We start from the raw sequence: 18,268 nt of genomic DNA on the forward strand, positions 1-18,268 counted from the left end.
GCGCAGTTAACGCCAACTATCTGACATTTTGCAAAACAGCTTTGCATTATGCATGGAAATATTCATTGAAAATGAATGCTTGATGAATGGCCATATAGTCCCAAGATTTTGGGAAAGGGCAGCATAATCAGCTAGAAATGGCTTTTATTAAATAAAAATAAATAAAAGATTTATGTCGCTGTGTTCTGCACAAACTGTTCCTGCTTGTTTTTGGTGGCAGGATCTTTATAGCGTGTAAAAAGGTCTGTATATATGGCTCAGGTCCCTCCCTCAATGCAACTCTAGCAGATTTCATCATCAGCTAGGGGGAAATGTACATCAGATCGCTTCACAAAACACTTTACACACTCGTTAAGCAATGCCGACCTTTAAAACTCGCATCCCTATATGAGCAGTTATAGCTGATGAGATCCTGTGCCAGAAGTGTTTCCTCGGCTCATTTGAGTACACACAATGGGGAAAGGGACGAATTAAGAAAATATATATGCATGAATATAGATGGATATGAATGAAAGATTCATTGCCCAGTGGGTTTCTGTGCCCTGTGATCTCACACAATAGAGAGCTGACAGCACAGCGGTAGAGCTGATGTCAATACTGATTATTCAGAGAAATTAACAACAGAGAGCGAGAGAGAGAGATGAGAGAGAGACAGATGTGTATGTGTGAGAGAGAGATGAGGGAGCGAGACAGAGAGAGAGAGAGCCATGTATATATATATATATGTTAAAACACTGTGGTATCAAATGTTCACAGAAATTATAATCTGTTTCACTCTTAATTGTGCAATTAATTTAATTTGTACATTTAAATGTAAGTTGTTATAATACATTATGTCTTTATTATTATACTATGTGTTACAAGCTTTGGCAATATTGTAATATGTACAGTCATGCCAATAAAGCAATTTGAATTGAATTGAATTGAGAGAGAGAGAGAGAGAGAGAGAGAGAGAGAGAGAGAGAGAGAGAGAGACACAGAGAGAGAGATAGAGAGACAGAGAGAGATAGAGAGAGAGAGACTTTTTGACTTTTGAATTATTAATTTTATTTTACATGAAAGACTTAAAATACTCAATTCTTCTTTAAAAGAAAACCTTCCAATTCAAAAAAATAGAAGATAAAAATAAAGAAAGAAAAAAAGAAAGAAAAGAATGAAAAAAAAAATGTATTTCAATATTTTATGCAACTCCAAAGCTTAAGAGAGAGAGAGAGAGAGAGAGAGAGAGAGAGATGTATGTAAGCCTGCCACAAATTACGAGAGTCAGCCAGTGGACAAAACTAAAGTCTGAATGTTCGTACAAATGTACAAAAGTTTTGTTTTGTTTTTTAAATCTATTTATTTATTATTATTATTTGTGATATATTAATGTATTCATGCATTTGTTTACTGATTAATTTTATCAATTATTTGTTAATTGCCTATGTAATGGCTAATGCTTTGGCAATACTGTACAAGTCATGCCAATAAAACTCATTTGAATTGAATTGAGAGAGAGAAACCCTGGCTAGAGCGCAGAGGGAATAGAGAACTGACAGCACTGATCAAGATTTCAGAAAGGCGAGTTCACACACACACACACACACAAAAAACAGCTAATGCTAACTTCAGTAGGCGATGACAATAACTAAAGTGCAGTGTTGCTATTGATCCCGAATGCAGCAGAGAGAGAGAGAGGTCTTTAATGAGCCGAAGAGACACACGTCACTCCTCTCTTCAGAAAACTGCACTGGTTGCCAATTGATTCAAGACACTGGCATCAACCACTGGCTCTGCTCCACTAACTCATGACCTCATGTGCCCTCCAGATGCCTGCGTTCGGCAAGTGAACAGAAAGAGGCACAAAACCACTTTCACGGACCTTTACCTTAATTCTTACAACCTGGTGGAATGACCTTAACTGGTGACCTTAACTCAACCTGAACTGCACTGTAAAAATCAATATGCTTTATCTAATCAATAAAATTGTGGCAACAGATTACAAGCAATATTATTTATTAAATTCAACAAATTAGAATTGAGTAATAATTGAGTCTAATTTGTACAATTTAATTAATAATATTGCTTGTAATATGTTGCCACAGTTTTATTGATTAGATAAAGCATATTATTTTTTTCAGTGTGAAACTTCCGCCATTTTCAAGAAAGCATCTTTTTCGTCAGCACTATTAAAAAATAATAATAATTAAACTTGCTATGTGTATTGTGCTAAAATAACTGACTACACTGTTTTTACTCAAAAAAGTTTCAGCTATATACAGTATTTAATGCAGTGTAAAGTTTAATTGTGCTTAAAGAAATATAATTGTTTTAGTGAACTCGAATAAAATAAGTTCAGAGTACTCATAGCTATTGTTTTTTATAAACTTAAATGAATTGAGGCAATCGGTTTCCTCAAATGAAATGAGTTAGCTTAACTTGTTGGGTTTTACAGTGACGGCATTGCATATTGTTGATTAATTCTCATTTCTCATCTCATTTCCTCATTTGTAAGTCTCTTTGGATGTAAAGTGTCTACTAAATGATTCATGCAACAACAACAACAACAACAACAACAAAAAACCCTGATAATTCAAATATCCTTAATTTAGATGATATATTACCTTGGCAACTGCCTCAAATAAATTAAAGTACTAAAATTACTAAAGCTAAAATTGAAATAAAAAGCTTATACATAGAAATATTAACAAATATGACAAAAGCACTGATAATATAAAAATAAAAAAAATGTTATAATGAATACTATAATATAAATAAATACTAAAAATATGCCAAAATACAATATCAACAGATGTGTATTTGGCAGGTCGATTAATCGCTGATAACAGCATTTGCTTGGCTTGATGATAGTTTCATTTAAAAATCAAATGACAGCATTATGAATGGATAAAAACAATTTTTGAAAGAATTATAGTTAATACTGTTGATTTTTTTGTGGATATTTAAATATTCAATATTATTCATGATACAGCACTTGCCTCGAGTAAACGTATATATAAACGTGCTTTTATAAAACGGTTACCACACAATAAAAATATTAAAGTAAAAAAAATTTATTAGTGCAACTCTTAAGAAGTAAAATCAATAAAAAGACTTCCTTCCGCTAGAAAAAAAATAGTCCCTGACCGTGAACAGCAACACTATAGGAACTGCAGTGTTGCGCAGTGATCAATAGAGGCGTTGGGTGAAGCGGTCATTCATCATGAATAAAGCACAGCTATTGATTAGGGCTGGGTAATAAATATCGATTTCTCAATATTAATCGATTCTCATTTTTATGAACCGATATCGATTCATAAATCTCAAGAATCGATTAGTCATCCTGTTTCATTTGAATGAATGGATCATTGTATCGCGGCTGCGCGCATCCAAAAAAATCGCAATAATCTTTGTCCTTTGTTACTATTGATATGAAACAAAGTCTCAATTTTCAAATTACGTCCATTTTCTTTAGAAATTCAAAAACATAAATAAGGTTGTGTCGCTGTGGCGTGAGATCGCTCTGGAGAAGCAGCAGCGCTGATCTTTCTTCCGGCTTAATAATACCAGTCACAGCGCCAAATAAACATGAATGAGCATCTGAAAGTGTGTTAAAGATAGAGTACAACTTATCGAAATCCGTATCATGTCACATTGATTCAGTCAATCAGCGTTTCAACCTTGGAAAGACGTCAGTTAAACAGCTCGTAATCAATGTCATCGTCATATTTACCTCAGAAAACCCACATAAACTCGCTAGAAAAAGCTAGAAAAAATAACTCTAGAGAGGAGCATTTTGCAAAATATATACACCATATTACATATGCATTATAATCTTAATGTTCTTCAATATTTAATGCATATTTGAATATATCTGGTAAATGTTTATGACAGCCACCATGTAAATCTTTATATTTTATATAATCTTCCTATTATAAAAATAAATAAAAGTGTAATTTAAGTGTTTGTATAGCTACAAAACAGTTGATTATTACCTTCATATTAGGCTAATGAAGCCTATAGGCTACAACTAGACTCCCATAGTTTACAGCATTAGTTCAGAGATTTGATTCCCTTGAGAAAATTTGCCATTTATTGTAACTGATATCCAAAATAATCAACATTGAATCGAAATCGAATCAAATTGCAAGCTTGTGAATCGAAATCGAATCGAATTGTGAAATTTGTGTCAATACCCAGCCCTACCATTGACCAATAAATAAATACCAATATCAGCCAATATTTAGCATATTTAGCATTATCCCCACAGGTAATACAACCTCAGTCTGCTGTTTTTTGGGAAATCCCCCTTGTGAATATTAAGTGTGTGTGTGTGTGTTAAGTGCTGAGGTGGCACGGCGCCATGCATCAAACACACGGCCCGGCCAGATGGGGTCCGTCAGCCCTGAACCCGTGCAAACTGAGCAGCTCTTCTTCTACAAAACCTGTCATACACCGAAGCTGAATCACCCATTTGATGCAGCCAATATTAAATTCATAAAGATTTATTCAGACCAAAACCGTTAATGAATGCTATTAAATTGTCAGGGAATATACAGTAACCACAATTATCACTGTAGACATTATAAAGATCATCCTGTCAGGCTTTTAAGTCCCTGATGGAAGAAGATATGAATTTCCTGACAATAATCTAACCTACATCCAGCCCATAAAATGACCTATATAGACGGCAATACATGAATCCAGCAGCTCGAGTCCATCTAATTAACCCAAAATTTTGCTAAATGTCCCAATTTTAGCTCTGTGATTTCAGACACAGATTCCTGTGTAATCTTTAATTGTTTCCATTAAAAATAATGAGGAATAGTTATATCATATCTAATGACCATTGTCCAGTTTTTTTAGTCATGAAATGACTCTGCGCATTTTGCAAAGTACATTTAGACCACGGGACACTTTTCTCCAACCGTCATGGGGGAAAAACTGTATGTAAGAAATTATCCATAGTATGTTAAATTTGTATGCTCACATCACCACATTTCCAGTTACGACCAAGACGAAAAACCTTTGCACCAGAGCCTCTTTCACTGATTGTTTCATGATTTATATGCGCTAAACAGAATGGCTATCCTGAGCCGGGGAGATTTACGGCTACGCTGGAGCGTTTGTGTGAAGTGTGCAATACTGGTCCGGTCAGGCACGAGCTGGGCAAGAATGACGGAAACACCCCATCCAGACTGATACGCTGAATGGGACATTTCCTATTTAAGCCACGACTACTTAGGAGACAAACAATGGCTATGTTCAAATCCGATAATTTGTGTATCCGATAATGTAAATTATTGACTGTCCATGCTGTGTATTTCGCAACTGTTAAAGGTGCATTGTGCAACATTTCATGTTAAAAATAGCCGTTTTTCTAACCCATACACTCTTAGAAGAAATGGTTCTATTTAGAACCAGAAATGGTTCCATCCCCCGCTTCATATATGGAACTCCAAAATGGTTCTATATAGAACCATTTTTTTTTTGGTAAAAGGTTCTATTGGCCAATTATGGAACCCCAGGGTTCTATATAGAACCCAGAGGAACCCTTTTTTTAAGAGTGTATAGAACCTTTTAGGGGTTCCAAATACGTAGCGCTGATAGAACCTTTTAAGGTTCTATATAGAACCTTTTCTTCTAAGAGTGTACATGCTTTAACGATTGCCTGATGGGCTGAATGAGCTTTTCACTGCGATTGCCTCTATAATCCTGTTCAGTAAAATAAATAAGATGGATTCGGGACGGATTTGAGTCTGGGCGTGACGTCACGCTCGTCTGGCGATGTCTGCCGGGTTTGTGTATTCGCCGCCATTCTCCGTATCAGCGAAGACAACTCGAGTGACACAACTTTAGTCAACTTTCCACAAAAGTAGAAGATGGATTCAAAGAGACCGGCTTGTAGTTCATTCCAAACCCCGACGCAAACTCCACGTAAGACAAAGAAAATAAAACGTTTGTCTAGTGCCAGGCGTGGGAATAAGACGAGAGTCGACATCGGGAAGCTTTCGACAAATGGAGAGATCTCCGGACGGCTCAAACGGGATAGTAATAACTTATATTGTTCATGAAAGTGTTTCCATATTAATATAATCATAAGTGGATACAGTAAACACATAAAACAGTTTAACATGGAGATAGATGGAAACAAAAACCGACCCCCCGTTTTCCCCTCACACACACACACACACAAGTGTGTAATTTACTCAAATCCCTTTCCTTTCACATATTTAAAATGAATTGCAGATTTATAACTTTATTACCTCTGAACACATTATGACTGTAAAAAAAAAATGTGTTGCAGTTCCGCTTGTCGCCAGAGGGGGCGTAGTCCTGCAAAAACTCAGAGACTTGCGCAATGCACCTTTAAGATCCGATTGGTGTGTTCCTATGCTGCTCTTTCGTTTTGTGATGTTGCATTGCACCAAAATCAACAACAACGGCAACATGGAGGTGTTTGCAACAAAGATGTTTTTGGCTTATTTACAAAATGCCAATATACGGCCACAGAACTACTGTGTTTTCTAGGAAACGTGCAGCTTGTCTTCTTTGCCGGACTCAAAACATGTTTTCGTTATATTGTCATTTTTTGCTCGACACTTGCAACAACACAACTTTTCTTTGCGGCGACTTTCAGCATGCTTTCTATAACAATGTCTGACATGTTTACGTTTTACCTGTTGTTAGAAAGTTACTAACCATGCTAAATTAGATTTCCAGAAATCCCATTTGAATAGGATTTCAAACCACTTATGAATGTAGCATAAAACAGATAAGCTTATGTGAAAATCACATTTTTATTTGTTTGTTTTTGATATTTGCACAAACAATGCTAAAACGCAGCAAATCACTTCTTTCCCCAATTTAAATAATACACATCACCAATCCCAGATATAATTTAAAAGAATTTAAAAGAGAACGAAGCTGAAAACGGAGAGTTGAATAACGAGTGTTGATATTCTGCAAGCATGCATATTCATTAAATACAACTATATTATTTACATATTAAATTAGTTTACTATTGCATTTTATTACATTAGTACAAACAAATGTTAAGTAAAGGTCAAAATTAATCTGTTTTTGAGTGTGCGTGTGCACAATACCTAAAAATATTAGCACAAAAACATTGAGAAAGCAAAGCAGAAACAATATGTTTTTCATCCATCATACTCACAAAGGCAATTACATTCAGTTCAGCTGGATTAATTGATATAATTTGTTTAGTTCAGAAGGCGGTGCATTTTCTGGATCAAGCATCAAGCCCCACCAATGAAAACCCAATTTGAACCGTACCGAACATCTACACCAAAAAGAGGCAGTGGTGAATCTAATGACTTTTATACTGTAACACAAAACTTTAATAGTTCAAGTTAGGGGTTTGTACTTAAATATGATGCTTACGTCAACAAGCACTACTAATAAAACATTTAGTATTGCTTCAGGCCCACAGGATATATTATATTTTGGTATAACGCAGCAAAGCTTCCAGGAATATAATCCATATAGTTATATATTTTGGCATTTAGACAGAAGATGCATATGCATCTCCTACTAAGCGTAAAACATACACTAAGCACATTGCAAGGCCACAGTCCTGTTTTAAACATTTAATGTGTTCTTGAGTTAATAGTGGCAACCTTCCTCAATCCTCAAGGGGGCTACAGAGTTTCCTTCAATATCTGTGTCATTAAACCAGATGAGCTGTTATCAAGGTAGCTATAAAAATACTGACAGCTTAACTTAACAAATTTAATAGCAAGATTTTCTAATCGTCAGCAGTGACATTTAGAGAATACCAATATATAGAGAGAGCTATCGGTTAGCATTCACATTTCAAGGCTAGAATTGTTTATGCTCACATAATTTCATAAAGAACGAGTGTGACATAACGTAACGTGGATCACAGGTTTGGTAGTGTGCAGTGTGACACATATATAAAGACACATGGCGAGGAGAGGTCGGTTTAAATAGCTGGGATGGCCAATGAATTATTGATCTTCCTGAAGTCGATTCACACACTGTAAGAAGATGCCCATAAATAATCACCACACTGTTACGAATATGTAAGACAATGTCTTATTCTTAGAAATACATCTATACTGTAAAAAATTTGGAGTAGGATTTACTTGAAAAAACCTTGCTAAACGATCTCACTCAGAAAATGCTAGTAAATTTACAAAGATTTGCCAAGTAAAAACCTAAACATATTTATCAGTAGCTTTAATTAGAAATCTTTAAGTTAAATTTACTTGGAATGTGGAATTAAGTAAACTTTACAAAAAATAAGTAATTTTAACTCGGCTTGTAAAAGGTTGATTAATACCGATTTCCTTTGCCTTTGTATTACATTTCACTAAAACAATTATCTTGAATTTTATTAGTCATTTATAGTATGTTCTTTACTTAGATCATCTAAGTAATTTATATATACATCATGTCAGAATGCAAACACCTCAATATTTGGTAGACAATACACAATGGTGGTAACATTTGATGGATCGTTTTTGTGTTTGAATGTGTCGTTTTAAGCAAAAAATTTACTCGAAATGTCACAAAATGGCAATTTACTAATACTGAAAACAAAAATCAATGATAAAACAGTGTAAATACGGCTGGAAACCAGTGAAAAATGAACCTCATTAATTATTCAAGGTCCAGTGCATGATGGGAACCCCAGTATCAGAAAAGTTGAGTAATTTTTACTTAATTTTATTGAGTTGATATTACACTTTCATTTATACTCGCTTGAAATAAGTACTGATATGGAATTTACTTCGTTTTTTAAATTCTTGCCTGAACTAACTTTTTCAAGTAAATTACATTGGGTTTTTTCACTAGTAACAAAAAATCATTTTTTACAGTGTAAGAATAGCATAGCTTAGCATACATCATTTTAGCATAGCTTAGCATACATCATTGAAGTGGACAAGACCATTAGCATTTCTCAAAAAAAAAAAGACCAACAGACGTAATAATATGACGCAGCGCCTGAAAATAGGCTTCCTTCCGTCACGTTGGAAGTGACCGAGCTGGGGACTATTTTCAGGCGCTGCGAAAACTCTTTGGTCATTTTTTTTTTAGAGAAATGCTAATGGTCTTGTCCACTTCAATGATGTATGCTAAGCTATGCTAAAAGTGGAACCGCCAGAACCGGAGATCATCTGAATGGATTCAATAACGGTAAAACTCAACAGTTTAACTCTGGGGGAGTTGTAAAATGAGCCTATTTCCAAAAAAAAGTGGAGAATTCCATTAAAAATGTATTTTCACTCAGCCTATAAAAGATAAATATCTAAAGCTCACTCAAACAAGGGTCTTAAACTGCTTCTGCTGTAAGACAGTGACTGTGCAGGAGTTTATAACTAATATCCTGACATGGACGCTCGTTTAGCGGGTTCACTTGCCTAAAGACGGAGGATGTTGAATTACAATGTGAAAATAATGACAGGAAGAAGAATTTACTGAATTACAATTCAATGAAATTCAGTACACAGTCAGACAAGATAAACTTCAATTGTCCAACACAAGAAACAAAAGTAAATAATTAACAATTCAATTAAAAAAGAATTGTGCCATATGTAAAAAAATAAAATAAAATAAAAAAAAGTAAATAATTAACAATTCAATTCTAAGCCTATTGGAATAATAGGCTTAGAATTGAATTGTTAATTATTTACTTTATTTTATTTTATTTTATTTACATATGGCACAATTCTTTTTTAATACTGTAAGGAAAAAAGAAAAAAAACATGAACACAGCTATCGAACGATTTTCCACATAATGTCCACTACATAGTTTTCAAGTAAAATAAATGTGAATAATAAATAAATATTACATAATATATATATATATATATATATATATATATATATATAATATAATAAAAATACAAATTAACTGTTCGTCCACCATAAAAAGAAAGTTAGTTTATTACATAAATATTATAAATATAAATATGAATAGTTATTAAATTTAAAATTTATTATACACAATGAAGTGTACACAAATAAAATGTATTATTAAAAGAGAAATCAACAGCACTTTAATTCAAACGATAGTTCTACATCCTGTTTAAATATGAATGTCAGACTACTTCAGTAGAGCAGGGTCTCTCTCTCTCTCTCTCTCTCTCTCTCTCTCAGCTTCTGCAAGTAATGCTGCAATGCAGAGGTTTATCCGGGAATATAAAGCTACTGTAGAGGGCGCATTGAGCAGAGTGATTCACCCACCGGTTTTCTCTCTCTCTCTCTCTCTCTCACACACACACGGTTCATTAACACACTCAGCTAGGTAAGCAGAAGTCTGTCAGGTGTAGCGTCAGACTGCACTGCATTAAATGTGGGATAGTCCTATTGATTTATCGCTGACATAAAATAAACGCTGCAAAAATACTTCTATAACCAGTACTTTTTGACTTTTGTTTTCCAGGAAAAATATTCTAAACTACCCTGATATCACCGAAAAAGCACAGATGATGGCATATATTTCCAACTGAAACAGGAAAGAGTTGTTTTCCTGATTAATTAATGCTAAATGTGTACAGTTAATTTGATCAATATTAATGCACTAGCAGAGTTGTGTCCTATTGCGTTTCACAACCATTACTTCAAAATCAAGCACAGATCTCTCTATGGTCATTTCCTGATTAATATCCATTTTTTAGTTCAACATACGCCCTCTAAAAAATGGATGTCAAAAGCCATGTCAAATGCAGTGCAAGTACAAATTTCCATTATGAGTCAGCATCAGAAGGTTTGGATGACATTTTTATTACTCGGAGCGGTAATTGAATTTGTATGAAAGGCTGAAGAGCTTCATTCATCGTGGGCCGCTGGCGTGCGGCTTTTATCGAGAGAACACCCTGCTTTAGCCTTTATCCCACACACGCTGCACCAGGACACTGCCATTGTCTCTTAATCAAAGCAATTACAATCAAAAAGCTTTCATATCATCTGAAACACAGCCACAGGATTGTCCCGATTCATGGCAGGGTTATGACTAAATGAATCTCATATAAATGATCAGGTATCACTTCACTTTAAATAAATAAATGATTTACACATGCATTTATTTTATACAAATGTATTTACAGTAGTGGTCAAAAGTGATGTCCGATGGGGACATTGACATTTGTTTTTAATTACTCTTAGAAGAAAAGGTTCTATATAGAACTTTAAAAGGTTCTGTCAGCCCTACGTATTTGGAACCCCTAAAAGGTTTTAAACACTCTTAAAAAAACGGTTCCTCTGGGTTCTATATACAGTAGAACCCTGGGGTTCCATAATTGGCCAATAGAACCTTTTACAAAAAAAAAAATGGTTCTATATAGAACCATTTTGGAGTTCCATATATGAAGCGGGGGATGGAACCATTTCTGGTTCTAAATAGAACCATTTCTTCTAAGTGTGTTCCTTACAAGTTTGATTAAAACAAAATATGAGGGAAATGTATGTATATTTTTCAAAATATATTAATCTATGATATATGAAATATATTAATATATGAATTTAAATATCAAGGAAAAAACGCTAAACTTGTGTTAAAGGGATAGTTCTGTCATTACTCACCCTCACGTCTTTCCAAACCTGTAAGACTCTTGTTCATCTTTGAACACGAATTAATTTCTGATTTCTGGACCAATCAGACACGCACAAATGATTCATTGAATAATCCAACAGCTGAAGCTCAAACGTGATGCGTAACACGAGAATGAACCTCATTGGTTCTTACAAAAGCTGAACCTCATTGGTTATCGCACATCAAGCAGACATGAATGTTTATATGTGAATAAAAGACTAAATGCAATCTGTTTATCATATTTATGGAGTCTCTTCAGAAAATTTCTGACTAAACGACATGAGGGTGAGTAAATAATGACATTAATGAGTTTCATTTTGGGTGAACTATCCCTCTAAGATATTCATCTGACTAAATACAAAAAAGGCTAAATACAGCTACATGTTTTATTTGATTAAAAATGCATGGAAATCTAAAAGGCTCACAGGCACAGCAACATAATCAGGTATTAATACTTCATTGGTTCTTTTTTGTTTTTTCATGAGTTATTATATATAGTTTATATAACAGCATGGCCAAAAATTAGGTCTGAACAATACGGCATGTTTCACTGCGTTATCACACACACACACACACACACACACACACACACACAAACGATTGACTGCAAGCACAACTACTCAATAAGCTAACAAACATCGTTAAGCAAAATATAATTTATTATTTCTTTCTTTTTTTTTTTTTTTTTTGACTATGGGGTGGATGTTGTCAAAGCTCGAATGCTTTCGTGTTACATCATTACACACTCTTCAGATTGGCCTGAGCACATTTGGTCTAATTAAGCACATGATCAATAATGAGGCTTTCTACTTCAATTACTCTTCAGCCCAAAGATGCATAACAGAGCAAATCAGGATATATCAAACTATGGCACGTCACTGATATATCCGTTTTATCCTTTGTCCAATGCAAGAATGCTCTTAAATGAGAATGTCCCTCTTTTATGCATTTTATAAAACTATCGAACATCATATAAAGAGTCGTCTATTTCAGGGCTATTTCTCCAATATAAATAGATGTTTTGTTAAACAAAGAGCTGTACAACCAGTCAAAAAATGGCATAGGCAAATGTTGAACTGTAATTTAAACATGTCATGCAAATCTGTATACAAATCAGTTGAGCTTAGCTGAGGAACTCTGCTATTCTGGTAATTCTGAGACTGAGACTCTTAACACTAAACAAATAATACTTACAAATTACAATGTAGTTCAGTTTGCCAACAGTCTTATTCTGATTTTTACAAGCAAGGGCTGTCATTTTGCTGGATGATTGCAAGGAGGTGGTTACTTAAAAAAACTGCTAACAATAATCTTTTTGCCATAAATGATTGCATAAATGAAAGCATTTCAGACTGAATCTGTTCATAAACACTCAAAACACGTCTGGCCAGTTGCAGACCCACTGTGCAGTTATTTTGATTGATAACGAAATCCATTTCCAAGACTGCATACCCGCTGAAGGAAACAGATACGCCTTTGGGAAAAGGTAACGTGTGCGTCATTCTGCCTGAAAAACAACTTTTGGGCCAGCATTAAATTTGCATTTGATAGCATCACAGTGAGGCTGAAATTTAAAGGCATAGTACAGACAATAATGACATTTCTGAGATTATTTGCTCCCGCTTTTATGACTTTATTCTATGGAATAGTCCTCAGTTGACGCATATTTAAAGGGGTTATATGTAGATTTCCGAAACCTTGTTATTAGCGACACCGGTGGCCGATAAGTGAACTGCACCCAACGACTTACAACTCGCGTGTAACATCTACGAGACCGAATGTGATTAAAGGTCCCTATTAATGCTCATGATGAAGTCTTTGCTTAGACGTACAAAGTTTTTAATATTTTTCCAGCGGCGTACTGTAAACGAACATCCCGACGCTGTCCACGCTGCTAAGGGTAACGTTTACATGAATATGTAAAAAAAAAAATTGAGACTGTAGAATTTATAAATATGGCTATAATCCCTTTTCTTTGCACATCACATTGACATTACAGTACAGAATCGTTATTTTGACATTATCCTAAACATAAAAATCAGTCGGAGATAATAAATACATAATAAATAAATAAATAAAAAAGTAACAAAAAAAAGAATAATACATGAAAATTATTTTCTTTAATATTGTCTTTTGTAATAAAATAGTTTTCAGTTAGGAAATAAAGCTGAAATAAAATAAAATATTAAGATGAAAAACATAAATAAATAATATAAGTTTAAGTAGAAGTATTAAAATTACATACTAAAACTAAATCAAAGATAAATTTCTAAAAGAAAACAAAAACTAATAATGACTAAAGAACATAGCTTAAACTAAATGCAAACTAAATAAAATCTAATTTAAAACATGAATACCTATTATAACGGTACATAACACTCATGATAGTCCTCAAAATATATACTTTTGTGTTCTACAGAAGAATAAAAGTTTGTGAGTAAATTATAATTGTCATTTTTGGGGGAACTATATCCTTTTAAAAAAACTAATCAAAATACACATTTAACATTCAAACGGGTTTAAAATCGAAATGTATTGTGTCTTAATTTCTCATTGAAGACGTAAAGACAGAGGATGATAATGATTAATGCGGCCGTTAGAAGCTATGGGGTCATTTCCAGGAATTGTCCTCTTATCCGACTTGTCATTTTCAGGGCGTTTCACGGCCATTGTCTCCTGTCAGCTCTGATCTCCCTGTTAGTGCAAAGCGAACTGACGACTGCAGCGCTCACTGCTGCATTTCTAACACTGCAGTGGCAGAGTAAACCTGATATCACTGATGCCCTTGTCAAAATTTTGGCATGTTGGTGGAAAAGTACAAAAGGCAAGGTTCACCCTGAATAGATGTGGGCAGATAGCAAGCAGAAAACACAATCTCAGGACGTGCAAGCTTGATGCAGATAGTTTTAAAGATAACATACACTCACCTAAAGGATTATTAGGAACACACACTAACACTGTGTTTGACCTTTAGAACGGCCTTAATTCTACGTGGCTTTGATTCAACAAGCATTCTTTAGAAATATTGGCCCATATTGATAGGATCGCATCTTGCAGTTGATGGAGATTTGTGGGATGAAGCTCCCGTTCCACCACATCCCAAAGATGCTCTATTGGGGTGAGATCTGGTGACTGTGGCGGCCATTTTACTACAGTCAACTCATTGACATGTTCAAGAAACAATTGGAGCTTTGTGACATGGTGAAAGTATCCATCAGAGGATGGGGTCATGGTGGCCATAACGGGATGGACATGGTCAGAAACAATGCTCAGGTAGGCCGTGGCGTTTACACGATGCCCGATTGGCACTAAGGGGCCTAAAGTGTGCCAAGAAAACCATTACACCACCAGCACCTGCACAGTGGGAACAAGGCATGATGGATCCATGTTCTCATTCTGTTTACGACTCGACTAAACAGAAATCGAGACTCATCAGACCAGGCAACATTTTCCCAGTCTTCAACTGTCCAGTTTTGGTGAGCTCTTGCAAATTGTCGGCTCTTTCTCCTGTTTGTAGTGGAGACGAGTGGTACCCGGTGGGGTCTTCTGCTGTTCAAGGTTGTGTGTGTTGTGGCTGCATACCTCGGTTGTAACGAGTGGTTATTTCAGTCAAAGTTGCTCTTCTATCAGCTTGAATCAGTCGGCCCGTTCTCCTCTGACCTCGAGCATCAACAAGGCATTTTGGCCCACAGGACTGACCCATACTGGATGTTTTTCCCTTTTCAGACCATTCTTTGTAAACCCTAGAAATGGTTGTGTGTGGAAATCCCAGTAACTGAGCAGATTGTGAAATACTCAGACACCAACAACCATGCCACGGTCATTATTTCACATTATTTATGTAATATATATATATATATATTAGGGCTGGGTATTGAGACAAATTTCACAATTCGATTCGATTTCGATTCACAAGCTTGCAATTCGATTCGATTTCGATTCGATTTGATTCAATATTAATTATTTTGGATATCAGTTACAATAAATGGCAATTTTTCTCAAGGGAATCACATCTTTTAAATGCTGTAAACTATGGGAGTCTAGTTGTAGCCTATAGGCTTCATTAGCCTAATATGAAGGTAATAATGAACTGTTTTGTAGCTATACAAACACTTAAATTACACTTTTATTTATTTTTATAATAAGAAGATTATATGAAATATAAACATTTAAATGGTGGCTGTCATAAAAACTTGCCAGATTTATTCAAATATGCATTAAATATTGAAGAACATTAAGATTATAATGCATATGTAATATGGTGTATATATTTTGCAAAATGCTCCTCTCTAGAGTTATTTTTTCTAGCTGACTAACGAGTTTATGTGGGTTTTCTGAGGTAAATATGACGATGACATTGATTAGTTTAACTGACGTCTTTCCACGGTTGAAACGCTGATTGAGCGAATTAATGCGACATGATCCGGATTTCGATAAGTTGTCCTCTATCTTTAACACACTTTCAGATGCTCGTTCATGTTTATTTGGCGCTGTGACTGGTATTATTAAGCCGGAAGAAAGATCAGCGCTGCTGCTTCTCCAGAGCGATCTCACGCCACAGCGACAAAACACTATTTATGTTTTTGAATTTCTAAAGAAAATGGACGTAACTTGAAAATTGAGACTTTGTTTCATATCAATAGTAAAAAAGGACAAAGATTATTGCAACCATTTTTTTGGATGCGTGCAGCCGCGATACAATGATCCATTCATTCAAATGAAACAGGATGACTAATCGATTCTTGAGATTTAAGAATCGATATCGGTTCGTAAAAATGAGAATCGATTAATATCGAGAAATCGATATTTATTACCCAGCCCTAATATATATATATATATATATATATATACACACACATTCATATGCTACTTTTGAATGCCGATCACCATCAGTGATAAAAGACACTTTTGAATCTCATTTGGTTCAGTTCAAAAGACATATTTGATAAACTTGGTTCAAAAAACAAGAGATTACACTGGATTAACACAAGAAAACACAGCTGATGCAGCAAGTGCATCTGTTTATGAAAAGGAAACCCCTTAAGCATAACTGGCACGTGTTAAGCTTTTCAGCACATACTGTGAACAAGTGAGTCAGCAGTCCTCTGGTAAAGCTGCGAGAGCAAATTAGCTGCAGTGCTACACAGAAACTACACTCATTTGGCAGCTCGACTCAGATTAGAGCGAGCAAAGAGACGGCGAGCACCTGCGGAGGGAGTCACAGCCTCACAGTGAGGGAGAGCACCTCTTTAACAAGTCCTCTCCTCCGCAGTGCCTTTCTCTCTCCCGCGAAGGTCGAACAAATTAGGCCAGTCAGAAACTCTGGCCCACATCGACACTCTCTGTAGACACTTCACATGACTCGCGTCAGGGTGCCGTGTGCCGCGCTGACCCGCGCATCAGGAGCGTTAGAGATACAGTGACATCATTACACATACAGAATAATTCTGAATACTCTCAATGTATCTAGATAAGCACAGTCCGATTTTAGGTATTCTATTTAAAGCCTGATTGAAAAGTTATTGTTTTTGTTTAATTGTTTCATTTAATTAAAATAAAGCACAAATAGATATGTAAACGTAATAAACTTAAATGAAAATTAGAAATTAGAAAAACTTTTAAACTTCTAAAACTATATTCACTGTAAAAAAATATATTGTTAGTTTAACTTAAAAAAGTAAGTAACCTGGTTGCCTTAAAATTTTAAGTTGATTGAACTGGAAAAAGTGAGTTAATACAATGAAGGAGAATGATTTAATCATCAGAAACTCAAAATTATATGTTCTCTGGACTAAATAAATTATTTAAGTTGAGTTGACAAAAGAAAAAATGTTGTGATTAGTAATCATGAAAGTATTTTTTTACATTACAGTAACAGTGAAATTAACATAAATTAAAGCTACATAGAGATATTAAATAAAAAATATGTAAGATCAGCACATATCAAAATTACAATGAACTAAAATCAAATTGCAACCTGAAAACATAAAAAAAGAAAAAAAAATATTATTACTATAATAGTATAAATACAATAACAAATAATACTAAAATAATACTCATAAGTAGGGCTGTGCAAAGATTAATTGCAATTAATCGCATCCAAAATAAAAGTTTGTGTTTACATAATATATTTGTGTGTGCTGTAATTATTTTGTATATATAAATACACACCCAACACATACATGTATATATTTAAGAAAATGTATTATTCATATATAAAATATTTATATATATATATAGTATTTACGTGCAAATAATTCTTAACTATATACATGCATGCATATCTATTTATATATACAAAATAATTATACACAGCACACACATATATATTATGTAAACACAAACTTTTATTTTAGATGCGATTAATCGCAATTAATCTTTGCACGGCCCTACTAATAAGATTAAAATATTTCTATTTTGTATAAAATATAAATAAATATAAAAATTATTAAATATAAATATTAAATATTGTGTATTCAAGTCCAGCAGTAAATATTAATTATTATTATTTTACATGTAGGCTATTAATTATGACTGTATTAAAGTGATAAACTACAACATAAAGACGTAACAGACACTTCTGATCGGGCGTTTCAAACAGTGAACATCTCGGGGTCCAGACGTGACCTTGTGACCCTACATATCCCAAATCACATACGTCCCTATACTACAAACAGTATATGACAAAAGAAGCATGTCTGAATTCAC

The 18,268-nt window shown here is 34.4% G+C and overlaps 1 protein-coding gene across 3 annotated transcripts in view; it reads right to left on the reverse strand.

The window, feature by feature from the left end:
* The window catches only part of syt2b (synaptotagmin IIb), a 49,635-nt gene that overhangs the window by 22,342 nt on the left and 9,025 nt on the right, over nucleotides 1-18,268 (reverse strand). The window lies entirely within an intron of this gene.

The sequence above is a fragment of the Pimephales promelas genome, chromosome 8 (assembly GCF_988280905.1).
Source record: "Pimephales promelas chromosome 8, fPimPro1.hap1.1, whole genome shotgun sequence".
Lineage (NCBI taxonomy): Eukaryota > Metazoa > Chordata > Actinopteri > Cypriniformes > Leuciscidae > Pimephales > Pimephales promelas.